Source organism: Nannospalax galili, unplaced genomic scaffold (assembly GCF_000622305.1).
Source record: "Nannospalax galili isolate Female #2095 unplaced genomic scaffold, S.galili_v1.0 scaffold590, whole genome shotgun sequence".
Lineage (NCBI taxonomy): Eukaryota > Metazoa > Chordata > Mammalia > Rodentia > Spalacidae > Nannospalax > Nannospalax galili.
Genome location: NW_008328101.1, coordinates 21838 through 35837, shown reverse-complemented (window position 1 = coordinate 35837; position 14000 = coordinate 21838). Strand labels below are relative to the sequence as shown.

Below are 14000 nucleotides of genomic sequence, written 5' to 3'. Positions count from 1 at the left end.
TTTTTTTTGGCTTAGTAGTTTTCTCATGTTGCTTTTGGCTTATACGTAGAGCTCTGTTTATACTTATTTCAACTTTCTAAATGAAGCTCTTGCGACTGTACATCCATGTATTTCTGTATTTTTAATATATTTTCTAATTTATTTTTTTGAATAAATTTTCTCATTTTGGTTTTGATTTCATCTCCCTCTTTTACTCCATAGATTTTTATTTTTGTTTGTTTGAATGATTCTCAATGTTGGAAATTGTATTCGTGCATATTACATATTCCTATGTATCTGTGTGTGATTGTCTCAGCCTTATTCTCTATACTGAAATATTGTCTTCTTTTTTCCTTTGCCTGGAGAACTCAACTCTTAAAAGACATCAGAGCATGTATAATGTAGAGAAACACTACAGATGTGAAGAATGTGGCTGGTCCTTTACTTCGATGTCAAGTTTCAAATTATATCAGGGGAGTCATACTGGAGAGAAACCCCACAAATGTGGCAAGTACTTTAGTGAAATGTCAATTCTTAGAGTATATCAGCGAATACATGCTGGAGAGAAACCCTATAAATATGAAGAATATGTCAAGGCCTTTAGTGAAATGTCAAGTCTTAGAGTGCATCAGCAAATATATAATGGAGAAAAACCCTACAAAGGTGAACAATGTGGCAAGTCCTTTAGTCAAATGACACATTTTAGGGCACATCAGCGAACACATACTGGAGAGAAATCCTACAGATGTGAAGAATGTGGCAAGTCGTTTAGTAAATGTTCAAATCTTAGAAGACATCAGCAAATACATACTGGAGAGAAAACCAACAGATGTGAAGAATGTGGCAAGTCCTTTAGTAAATGGTAAAATCTTAGTAGACATCAGCGAATACATACCGGAGAGAAACTCTACAGATGTGAAGAATGTGGCAAGTCGTTTAGTAAATGGTCAAATCTTAGAAGACATCAGCAAATGCATACTGGAGAGAAACCCTACAGTTGTGAAGAATGTGGCAAGTCCTTTAGTCAAATTGCATATCTTAGAGTACATGAGAGAATACATACTGGAGAGAAACCCTACAGGTGTGAAGAATGTGGCAAGTCCTTTAGTCAAATGTCACATCTTAGAGCACATCAGCAAATACATACTGGAGGGAAACCTGATGAATGTGGTAAGTCCTTTAGTCAAATGTCACATCTTAGATTACATCAGCAAATACATACTGGAGAGAAACCCTACAGACATGAAGAATGTGACAAGTTCTTTATGGTGAGCTCAACTTATAAAACACATAAAAGAATTCATATTGCAGAGAATCCTTTAAAATGTGAAGAATATAGGAAGTCCTTTGAAAATATGTCTCATCTAAGACCACATCAAGTAATTCATACTTGTGAGAATCCCTACAAATGTGAAGCATGTGACAAGTCCTTTAGTTGTATGTCAGATTTAATGTTTCATCAGAGAATTCATACTAGAAAGGAACCATTCTGATAAAATGAATGTGACAAACTGTGAGCTCAGCACATAGAAGACACCAGAGAATTCATACTGGAGAGAAACCTCACAAATGAAAAGGTTTTGAAAAGTCCATTACTGGTATTTTAACTGGGAACATCAAAGAAGTTACAATAAAGGGAGACACTGCAATATAAGCAATGTGGCAATTCAATTCCTTTAATCGTATGTCAAATGGTAGCAGTTATGAAAAACTCATACTAAAGAGATAGTTTACAATTGCACAGAATGTGGTACATGCTTTACCTTGGACTCAATCTTTAGACTACAAAATAGAATCCGTACTAAAGGGATATGTCTAAAATATGTCTGGAAAATGTTGAAACACTTATATTTATATGTTACAAAACTTCATAGTGTACAGAAGGAAATCTTAGAATTAAGTATAAAATTGCAAAATCTCCAATCAAAATTTATTTTAAATTCATATGGGTGAGAAACCAGCAACATAAAAACTGTGAGGAAGCCTTCACTTTCCAATTCAATCGTGTTGACTATCACAGAATCCTTATGTATAGAAAATCTACATATAAAAATCATGTCAGCCACCATTTACAAATGGCTCCTGTCTTAGGAAACATCAGAAATTTCACAGTGAAGAGGAACCTCACACAATTCAAAGATTAATACCTCATTATTTACTGTCAAAGAATACACTGTGTCAATAAAGCACCTCAGTATCAAAGAATTGCCACATATTCTCTAAACAGCATGTGAATACGTGAAAATGTTAACACAGATATGCGACTTGGAATATCCTAAAGTGTATGAGTAGCAGTATGTTCATTTGCATATGAAAGGGGAAAATATTCATGCAGATATATTTTTTAAAGTGTAAATTCCATAATAAAAAGGCCAGAATATAATACACTCCCTATAATATAACAGGCTAGAGTATTTTAGAAAATAGTTTATAAATTTATATTAATTATGTCTATATTTTCATCAAATGGTATGTGATATTTTGATAGATGTAACTGTTTTATATAGAAACATTTGAAACCATAGGCTAATTTTACCCTCAAATAATTCATATTTTTTCTGAGCATGGTGGCTCATGGCTGTAATCCCAGGACTCAGGAGACAGAGGCAGACAGATGTCTGTGAGTTCAATGCCAGGCTTGTGTACATTGTGAGTTTGAAGTCGCCCAGGGCTTCAGGGAGACCCTGTCTCAAAAAAAAATGAAATTCATATTTTCTAATGTATAAAGGATTGTATGCAAATTTATAGCATTTTTTGACTTAGTTGAAGGGATATATTTTCCTTCAGTGCATTAGCAATGCTTCATTAGTGTCAATTGTTCCTTGACTAATTCATGGACAAGGAAAATTAGTCATAGTAGATGTATTTTTTTTAATGAATAAGAATGCATTTTAGTGTGTTGTATGTTTGGCACATTTCTACCATAGGAAAAGAAAAGGAGAATCCTGAGTATCAGAAAGCAGTCACTTCCAATGACTCACGGGTGAGAATAATCTGTAAAGTATATTAGTTTAGTGGTGAATAACACAACAGAATGAGTGGTTAGATGTTTTCAGTATTACATGAATGTGGTTAAAAATAATAAACCAGAGAAAAATGAAAACTTATCTTACAAGATTGTGATTTTAACATTTTACTATCCTATTACATTGTAGCCTACGTCTTTGAAAATGGCAGATAATGATAAAAATTGAAGACAATGTCACCTAAAGTCCCATTTCTCAAGAGGCAGAGGTAGAGAAGGTCTATCCAAGGGCTGAGGCAAAATCTGTCCTTCAATGTTGTACATCAGTGTCCTACTCTCTTCCAATCATGGCTGAATGGAGGAACAGCTATGAAATCATGGTCATGATCCAATTGCTTTCCATAAATCTTTTTCTGAATCATGATGTCCAGAGCAAAATATTCAACACCTAAGACTCTGGGAGTTGATTTTGTAACCATAATCAAATGTTCATGACTTACCAACAAAACAATGGAAATCATGAGAGATAAGTTATGTGCTCTCCTATACATGGAACACTGTATCAAATGTTCCATACCTCACACTCTGATTTTAGGTAGTGTTAGATGCCTAAGATCAGAGGCCCCAAGTTTGATTCAGCACAGTTCTTAAAAAGTCATATATCTCAATGTTTCTGAATTTCCCTATGGAAATTTATGTGGTTTCCATCTATATTATACATGTGGGAAATAGTACACATTTTACATTAGAAAACTATGCATTTTCATGGCAATATCAGTGATTTTAAATGATTTCATGTAGCACAACAGTGCTTAGGATTGAACTTGAAAATACAAACTAATCTATAGAGAACATATTCATGTAAACATTCTTCAAAAGACATTCCCAGTATTCTTATAAGTGAAAAAATTTAATTTTTTCCTTAGTTTTCATTTTTAAGGGATATCATGAAAATGTTGGATTTTTACAGGGCAATACATTTCAATAATGATCCTTTCAATCCCCAATTTTCTATCAGTTTTCTTTCTTCCTTCTCACCCCTAGCTGCACAGGCATCAGGCCACTATTCTTTCTCTGCATTTATTTGTTCAGGTTTACAGCTATTTATAATCTCAGGTGCTCTTGAGTTTAAAGAACTCACATTTTATGAATTCCACACTCTGAACATGTCCCTGACATATCTTGAATCAGATTCAATGATCCAGTCAATTAAGGAAGTTAGACCCTTAGAAAAATGCCAATATATAACACCTGGTCACAGTGCTTTTCCTAAACACGTACTAAACTCTATGGGAGTGTATTTAGATTGAGAGGACGTAATAGGAATTGAATTCTTGTTAATATGCAGTTGTCCTGGAAAATATAGGGAATGTCATGGGAAGGGTAAATGTGATACAGATAAAAGTGGTGTTTCGAGACCATCTTCAGTTCCTGAAACTGAGAAATGAAACTCTGACAGTGAAACTCAGGTGTCACTAGGCAGTACTACTGAGCAGGCCCAGTTGGTAAACTGAGGTTGTATTTTCCTATTACTATTACTCAGAAGACAAGATTCTTGTTTTAGGAGTATATATGGTCATAGCACTAGACGTCATGTTAGAATAGATGCAGAGATTTTTAAAAAGACTCTGAGAGACTGTCTTCACAAGATCAAGCCTGTGTGTGCTGTGATCTCTCACAAACACATAATACAATGCATGCCTGAGTTAGGTCTGATGTGCTGTAGATAGTAAAACCCACGGTCACAGAGCGCTCTCTCCCTTCTCTTCCAAATGGACACATGTCCACAGCTGACAAGAGTTCTCTGACTTCTGATTATCCCATTGACCATCTGAACATTGTCATTCTGGCTTTATAGTGGAACTTGAGAAGGTTCCCAAAAACAGTTGATCCCAGGCAGATGTTTGCCTAAATATCCCAACTTGATTTTAATTTAGAAGTCTTGATCATGTCAATACATAGAAATTTAACAGCCCTTATTAGCTCTTTCCTGAGATTTCAGGGATTCCAAATATATTCTTTTTCAGTTGCAGTAATGGACACACATCTAAGAACAGATTTTGCTCTCTAATACAGACACAGAAATATAATATCTATCTTGTGTGTAGCTAGTAAGTTTTCTTCTGATACAAAGAAACAGGTGTGATGCAACATCAAAGTATGTGTGTGTTTGTATTGACGAAGAGTAGCTAGCAGCACTGACCTTCCTAGAATCACTTGTCAACCACAGTATAATTTCCATTCCTCCTTCCAAGGATTATTGCATTTATTTTCACATTGTCTGTGTGTAAAAATCAGGGTATGAAAAAATTTTAGTTGAATTATTTTTAGTATCAGCACAAAATATTGTGATTGGCATATTTTATGCATGTACATCACCGTGCTTTCCTGTTTGCACCCATCACACACCTTGTCCTACATCTCACAAAATAGTGTCATTGTTACTCATTTGTGCATTGGATATATAGACATACATATATACATATATATGCATATATATGTATGTCTATATATAATGTATTTATTTCTGTATTTATATATGTACATATTTAATGTATAATATATGCATTTGTTTAAACATAATATCTTCGAAAGTGAGACCATGCATTTTAGAATATTTAATAATCATATAATTTAATTTTTTCAATTTGTCTTATATGATATGAGAATATAGAAATGTGTCAATATTGAACAAATTTTATACACATGTACAAAAATGGGATTTTCCAAGGTAAACCAAACAAATGAGAATGGTTTGTCTTGTAAGACAGGTTGATTGCTGAAAAGAAACTGCCTGAAAACTAGAGCTAAATTTCCAGGAAAAATGAGACTTCCAGAAGCCCGAGGAGTGAACACAGTACCCTCTCTGCTTCAGATTCTGTTGATCCATCATGTCAGCTCTGGTTCCCAGGCCACTGCAGAAAAGGATGCAGCTCAGGAGGGAAAATGGTGACAGCAGCATGTCAGATGGAAGTTTGGTCCATGACCTGGCACTAAATGAAGAGAACGGAAACCAGGAAGCACGGCGGCCTTCAGGGCCTATTCTTGTACAATGGAGTGATTGGGAAGTCAGCGTGTTTCTCCAGGAGTAGGAAATTGCTGAACATAAAGTCGATCGTCCACGAGAGATCTACAGAAAGCTAAAGCCATTTCCAAACATCTCGATTGGAGGGGTATGATCAAGATGTGGAAAGGATGTCTCTACCTGCTCTACTGGAACATTTGTTTTGAGAGGCCCAGGAGTGAGCCCATGTTTTCTCCATAAGGAGAGGCCCTGTCCAGGATCCTGGGCCACAGTCATGCAATCATCTACTTTCCAGGTCCACTCAGTGATGGTGCTGCAACTCTATCTCCCATGTACACTCAGTCTTCAGAGTTCCTGCAACCTCCTCGGCACCACCCAATTCCTGTGTACTCCATGGTGCAGGATACTCTGGCATCCCAATGGCAGCCCTGGAATATGAATGCTCCTTGGGTAGCTCCACATCTGCTTCCTACCGTGGTCCCAGAAGCCCGCAGCTACCAGCTTCCATGCTCAGCCTCTTGTGACCAACCAGATCCTCAATGAAGACGCTCTCTGGAACAGAATCCTGCAGTTTTTTAACTGGTGACTCATGGTTCCACTTAGTATGAGAATTAAGTATGGGATTAAGAAAAATTTGAGAAAAAGACCAATGGGTTCAGAGTCTGTTGAGGCTGCTGTAACAGTAGACTCTAGGCTGGGTTATGGAAAGTACTAGACGCTGTCACCAGTAAATTCCATGGATACTGAGTCCACTGATATGTGATGAGGACAATTATTCGTTCCATTCCCACATGGCTGAAGGGGTAATGACACTCCCTCAACCTCTCTTACAAAGGAATAAGAGCATTCTTGATTTGGGAACCTTCCAGACTTACTCATATTCCATAAAGCTGCAATTACCATAACAGAATATCATGGAATAGTTTTTGAAAGAAGAATTGAGGTTATTTGACCAAAAATATTCATACCTTATCCACACATTTTTAGGATATGAAATTATTTTGATCGTATCTTTGGTCTTGTGGAAAACTGATAATAAAAAGAAAATATGAGGTTTTCTTTTTGGTAACAATGACAAAAAATTACATATAAGAATACAAGAAGAAAGATGCTGGGCATGTTGTCAAGGCTGGAAAAGAGAGACCCACACTGCCAAACATTTGGGGAACATAAATTACTCTTTGTATGCCTTTCATAAATACTTATAATGTAGGAGATGTTATCAGGCATGGTGGTGGTAGGGTGGGTCGACATGGGTATGGGCATCTAAATATAATCAAAATACATTGTTTGAAATTGTATAATAATGAAAATATCAAAAAATAAATCCCAGGACTGGAAAGATGGCTCAGTGGTTAAGAGCACTGGCTGCTCTTGCAGAGTACTGAAGTACACTTCCCATCACTCATATGGTGGCTAACAAATGTCTGTAACTCCAGTTTCAGGGGATACAATGCCATTTGCTAACTTTCCTGGGCATTGCATGACATGGGTGTACCCACCCTTCATGCAGGGAATAAACTTATGCACATGAAAAAATAGTGAATAAATAAATATTTGTAAAAATCAGAAGTAGGTGCCAGGTGTGGTGGCACAGGCCTTCAATCCCAGCACTTGAGATATAGAGGCAGGTGGATCTTTGTGAATTCAAGGCCAGCATCATCTACGTAGTGAGTTCCAGGACAACTGAAGCTTTAGGAAGATCCTGTCTCAAAAAAATTAAAATACCAAAAAAAGGCTGGGTGTGGTGGTGCATGACTTTAATCCCAGCACTTCGGAGGCAGAGGCAGGTAGATCTCTGTAAGTTAAAGGCCAGCCTGGTCTACATAGTTCTAGGGTAGCTGGGACTACAGGGAGACCCTTTCTCAAAAAGACCAAAAAAATTTAAAAAGTTAAAAAAATCAGAATGAAGAACAAGAAATATGTAGTCACCATCATAAATAAATGCAGCTGGACACTATAAACGTCATAATCTCATTTAAATGTCAAGCACACTTTGGGATAGGTGTGGGGAGTTACTTCTACTTCCAGTAAATATACTTGACAAATTCAACATTTTATTATTTTGGCCTTAATAAGCCTTGTGGATAGTAAAATCAGTGAGCCCTCAAGTTACACCTACAAAATGGTACAGTGTGTTTTTATTTTTTTATTTGAAAATTATTATTTCTATTTTATGTGTATTCTTGTATTGCCTGCATATATGTAAGTGCACCTATTTCATGCAGTTCCCACCAAGGTCAGAAGAGGGCATCAGATTCCCTGGAACTGGAGTTATGAAAAGTTGCTAGCTGCCATATGGATCCTGAGATTCAAACCCAGGTCTTCTACAAGAGCAGCCTGTGTTCTTATCTGTTGAGCCATCTCTCCAGCCCCCACAGTATTTGTTTTTTTTTTTCATTGAAAATGGCATTATTTTAAATTTAATAACCACGTGATTAGAAGAAGTGTTTCATTACAGTTTTAACATATTCAGTAACAATTTCCAGAGCAAGGATACATCTCTTTCAAAAGTGGCTGTAAATGTTTAGGATCACAGTTGACTTAATACAGTAGTTATACAATATTGAACTCAGTATAAACCCTGTAAGACATAAAATTGAATGAGATTTTAACCTTCAAAAAAGATCTCCATTTCATTTTAAAATATACTGTTTCCTACAGAAAGACAGAAAGACTCATTTTTAATGCTGCTAACACTTAAATGTTTGCACATGTGTCTCTAATCTCTATGTATCTGATTATTACTAGTCACAGTCAGTTACACTCAGATTCTTGGCACCTGAGTATGCATGGTCCTTTAAAAATCCCTTCCGGAGATGAAGATTCAGTAAAGGGGTATCGAGAAAGAAGGGAACTTTGGTGATGTGTACCTACTGTGGGTCATGCATTGTTGCATGCCCTAGCTTATTTAATTTTTGTATGAGGGTTAGGGTACTAGTGAATGTGTGGGCAGGGGTAGAGGTTGTGCATAACACCCCAATGAAGCAAGGGAATATTAGAATCCAAGTTTATGCCCCACATGCTGCAAACCAGCCTGAAGGAGGCGACATCTTTTTGTAATTTGCATAAAGACTTTTTATTTCTTTGATTTCTTCCAAAGTAGGCCTTGCATGCATGCAGTTTGTGAGGAGGCAAGTATCGAAAGAGTACTTGTCCATCTGGTGAATCTAGTCAGCCTATCTAGAGGTCCTTGTTTTAGGAGGGTCAGCTGTTCCTCATCTAGCAGCAATCAGCTGTCACTATTCCTTTAGATAAGATTGGGGTCTGCTGTTCATTTTCCCAGTTCTATGCTGGGTTACTATCTGGGAGTCCCTTTGGCCACCCTGGCCAACAATTCAAAAGAAGGTATCTCCTATCTTGCATTGTTGCTTGTTATGTAGCCTTTAGCTATACATATAGACTCTTAAAAATTATATTGGCCCCTTTAATCTTTGGTTATATTTTCCTTTTGTGTGTTTAAGGCCATGCAGTTGGCCCAGATAAACCAATTTATTTTTACTCTTAAGGTAGTTTGAGGATCTGTTCCTGAGGGCTCACATGGGCTTGGGAGGGGCACCAGGCTCCTTTCTTTTTCCAGTTCCATCTATGTGAAGATAAGTCAAAGGTCCTGCTCGACCATGGTTGGCTCTGCCTGGAAGCATGGAGGAAGTGATTCCTCTGTGTGGACCCTCCTCTTCGTAGATGGGACACTTGTTCAAGTCCGTCTTGTGAGGTCTCCTTGGCCTCGGTGATCAAGAGGACAGGTGACCTACCACAATTACAGGACATTTTGAGAGATGCTCATAGTCCCCTGGAACTTGTTGACCTAGGAGGGCACAGAGTAAAAACTGTCCGTTATGTCCCTCTGACCAAATGAGTATAGGCCTCAAAGTATGTCTGTTAAACATCCAAGAAGGTTAGTTCCACCAGTCTGGTACTTCTAATTACCATGTGCCATGTAGATGAAGCTTGGGCAAAGACCACTTTCAGAAAAACCTTGCCTAGATTTATATAATATTCTTTGATCTGGTTGTATATATAATTTGTCAGTAGGTTGTTGGACTAATATGATTCCCTCTGGTTTTTTAAAATGAGTTAGGAATTATTTATTCTCACATTGTCTAACCCTTCCACCACAGTTTCCCCATTAAAGATGCCCCCATTTTTCCCATTTCTCCCTTACTAATACTCTTATCCTGTGGTCTCACCACTCTTGAGCTCCATCTTTTCCTTTATCCCCTAGGTTCCTTCTATAACATTCCCTCCCCCTCCTCTTAAAATAACTGCATATTTATCCATAGCTCCCTTATTAACACCTGTTTCCTACTGCTCTCCTCTTTCAGATTCTTTCTTTTCCTTTACCTCCCTGGATCCTTTTCATTATCCTCGTTCCTGTAGTTATATCTGGATATATAATCACATAATCAGGATTTGGTGCTAGTATCCACATACGAGGGAGAACATAATTTTTTTTTCTTCTGAGTCTGTGTTACTTAGTATAACAGTTTCTAGTTCCATCCATTTACCTAGAAATTTCATGATTTCGTCTTTATTTACTGCTGAGTAAAACTCCATTGTGCATAAATGAACCACATTTTCATTATCCACTCGGCAACTGAGAGACACTTACGTTGCTTGTACCTCTTAGCTATTGTGAAAAGGGCAGCATCAAACATGGATGTACAATACAAGTGTCTCTGCAATTGGATGAGTTCTTTGGGTATATGCCAAGGAGTGGTATAACTGAGTCAAATGGTAGGTTCATTTGTAGTTTTTTAAGAGTGCTCCAAGCTGCTTTTCATAGGGGTTGAACAAGTTTGCAGTCCCACCAGCAGTGGATGAACATCCCCCTTTCCCCACATCCTGTCCAACATTTGGTATCATTGGTTCTCTTGATTTATCCAGTCTGACTGGGGAAAAGTGGTTATTTGCATATCCCTAATAACTATTGATTTTGAACACGTTTTAAGATGCTTCTTAGCCATCTTTATTTCTTCTTTTGAGAGCTCTGTTCACTTCCTTAGCCCATCTTTTAAATGGGTTACTTCCTTTCTTGATTCTTTGTTTTTGGAGTTCGTTATATATTTTGACTGTTAAACCTTGGTCAGATGTGTCGCTGGTGAAGATTTTCTCCCATTATGTGGGTTTTCTCTTCACTTCCTTGGTTGTTTCTTTTGATGTACAGAAACTTTTTAGTTTAATCAGGTCCCATTTGTTGATTCTTGACCTTGTTTCCTGGGCACTTGATGTCCGGTTTAGAAAATCCTTTCTCACACATGTGTCTTTTAGGTTATTGCCAATGTTTTCTTCTAATAGTTTCAGAGTTTCACACTTCACATTTAAGTCTTTGATCCATTTGTAGTTTACTTTTGTGCCAAGTGAAAGATAGGGGTGTAGTTTCATTCTTCTACAGGTGGAGATCCAGTTTTGCCAGCACCATTTGCTGAACATGCTGTCTTTCCTCCAGAGAATGTTCTTTGCCCCTTTGTCAAATAGCAGGTGGCTGAAATTGAATGTAATCTTGTTTGGGTCTTCAATTTTGTTCCATTGATCTATAGTTCTCTTTCTGTGCTGGTACCATGTTGTTTTATGACTATAGCTCTGTCTCTGTACTACAGTTTAATATCTGGTATAGCAGTCCCCCGCCCCCAGCATTGCTCTTAGTGCTCAGGGTTGCTTTGGCTATCCGAAGTCTTTTGTGCTTCCATATGAACCTTAGGATGTTTTTTTTTTTTCAAATCTGTGAAAACTGTCATGGGGATTTTGATTGGTATTGCATTGAACGTATAAATGGCTTTTGGTAGGATGGTTATGCTGGATAGCTTTAGTGTCAACTTGACACACCTGGGTTGAGGGATCCTCAACTGGGGAATTTCCTCTATTGGACTGGCCTGTGGCCATGTCTGAGGGGCATCTTCTTGATGAGTGATGTGGAGGGCCCAGCCCACTGAGGGTGGTGCCACCCCTGGGAAGCTGGGCCTGTGTTGCATAAGAAAGCAGGCTGAGCAGGGGCCAGAGGAGCAAGCCAGTAAGCAGCATTCCTCCATGGCCTGCCTCCAGGTTCCTGCCCTGAGTTCTTACCTTGGGCTCCCTGATGAACTGCGATCTGGGAGATATAAAACAAATAAACCGTTTCCTCCCCAAGTTGATATTGGTCAGAGTATTTTGTCACAGCAATGAAGAAAAAAACTAGAACAATGGTCAATTTCACAATATTAATTCTTCCAATCCATGAGCATGAGAGGTCGTTGCATATTCTGATGTCTTCCTCAATCTCTTTTTTAAAGATTTAGAATTTTCATTGTAGAAGTATTTAATGTCTTTGGTCACGTTTATTCTGAGATACATATATATTTTTTGCAGTTACTGTGAAAGGGAGTTTTTCCATGTACTCTTTCTCTGATTGTTTATTATTGGTATATAGAAAGGCTATAGACTTTTGTAGGTTAATTTTGTAACCTGCCAATTATTAGAACATTCTAATAATTTCTAGGAGTTTTCTGGTGGAATTTTTGGCATCTCTTAGATATTATATCATCTGCAAAAAGGGATAATTTGATATCTTTTCCAATTGTTACTCCTTTAATTTCCTTCTCTTTTCTTACTGCTCTTATAAGAGTTCCAAGCCCTATGTTAAAGAGAAGTGGAGATAGTGGACAGCCTTGTCTGGTTCCTGATTTCAATGGGAATGCACTTTTCTCCATTTAGAATGATGTTGGCTGTGGGTTTGTTATATATGGCTTTAATTATGTTGAGGTATGTTCCCTCCAGTCCAATTCCCTCTAGGACTTTGAACATAAATGCATGCTGAATTTTCGCAAAGGCTTTCTCTGCATCTATTGAGATGACCATGTGGTTCTTCTCTTGAGCCCATTTATATGATTTATGATGTTTATTGACTTACGTATATGGAACTATCCCTGTACCTCTGGAATGAAGCCAACTTGATTATGACGGATGATCTTTTTGATGTGTGTCTCTATGTGGTTTGTAAGTATTTTGTTAAGTGTTGCACCTATGTTCATTAAGGATATCAGTCTATAGTTCTCTTTTTTGGTTGTATCTTTACCAGGCTTTGGTGTTAGAGTGATGATGGCTTCATGGAAGAAATTTGGAAGTTCTCCCTCCATTTCTATCTTTTTTGAATAAGTTACATAGTATTGGCTGTAGATCCTCTTTAAATGTCTGATAGAATTCTGCTATAAATCCATCTGGTCCTGGGGTTTTTTAGTCTGGAGGTTTTGTATTACTGTTTCAATTTCCTTATATGTCATGGGTCTATTTAAGCTGTTAATCTCTTCTTGGTTAAGTTTTGGCAGTTCCCATACTTTTAGATACTTGTCCATTTCTTTTAGATTTTCAAATTTAGTAGGATATAGGTTTTTAAAGTATCCCCTTATAATGTTCTAGATCTTTTTGGTGTCTGTTGTGATTTTTCCCCTTTCATCTCAAATTTTGTTGATTTGGAGGTTCTCTTTCTTTCCTTTGGTTAACTGGGCTAATGGTCTTTTTTATCTTTTCAAAGAAATAGCTCTTGGATTCATTGATTCTTTGTATTGTTTTCTTTGTTTCATTATTTTTTGCTCTGATTTTTGTTATTTCTTCTTTGTCTGCTGGGTTTGGGTTTCATTTGTTGTTGCTTTTCAAGTGTCTTGAGTTGCAATGTTAAGTCATTTATTTGTGTCCTTTCTGATTTTTTAATATAGGCACTTAGAGCTATAAACTTTTCTCTAAGGACAGCTTTTCTACGTGTCCCAGGGGTTTTGTTGTGTTGTATTGTTCTTTTCTTTTAGTTCCAGGAGTACTTTTATTACTTTCTTAATTTCTCCTTTGGCCCATTCATCATTCAGGAATGTGTTGTTTAATCTCCATGTGTTCATGTGGTTACTAGGGCTTCTTCCAGTGTTGATTTTAAGCTTTATTGAATTGTGGTTTGCTAGAATGTATGGAATTTTTTCAATCTTTTTGTATTTGTTGAGGTTTGTTTTGTGCCCCAGCATATTTTGGATTTTTCAGAAGGTTCCATGGGGCACTGAATAGAAAGTATAT

General features: G+C 37.2%; 1 pseudogene; it reads left to right on the top strand.

Annotated features, from left to right (window-relative positions):
* Positions 1-371: 371 nt before the first annotated feature.
* LOC103749048 lies at positions 372-1472 on the top strand (annotated as a pseudogene).
* The last annotated feature ends 12528 nt before the right edge of the window (positions 1473-14000 follow it).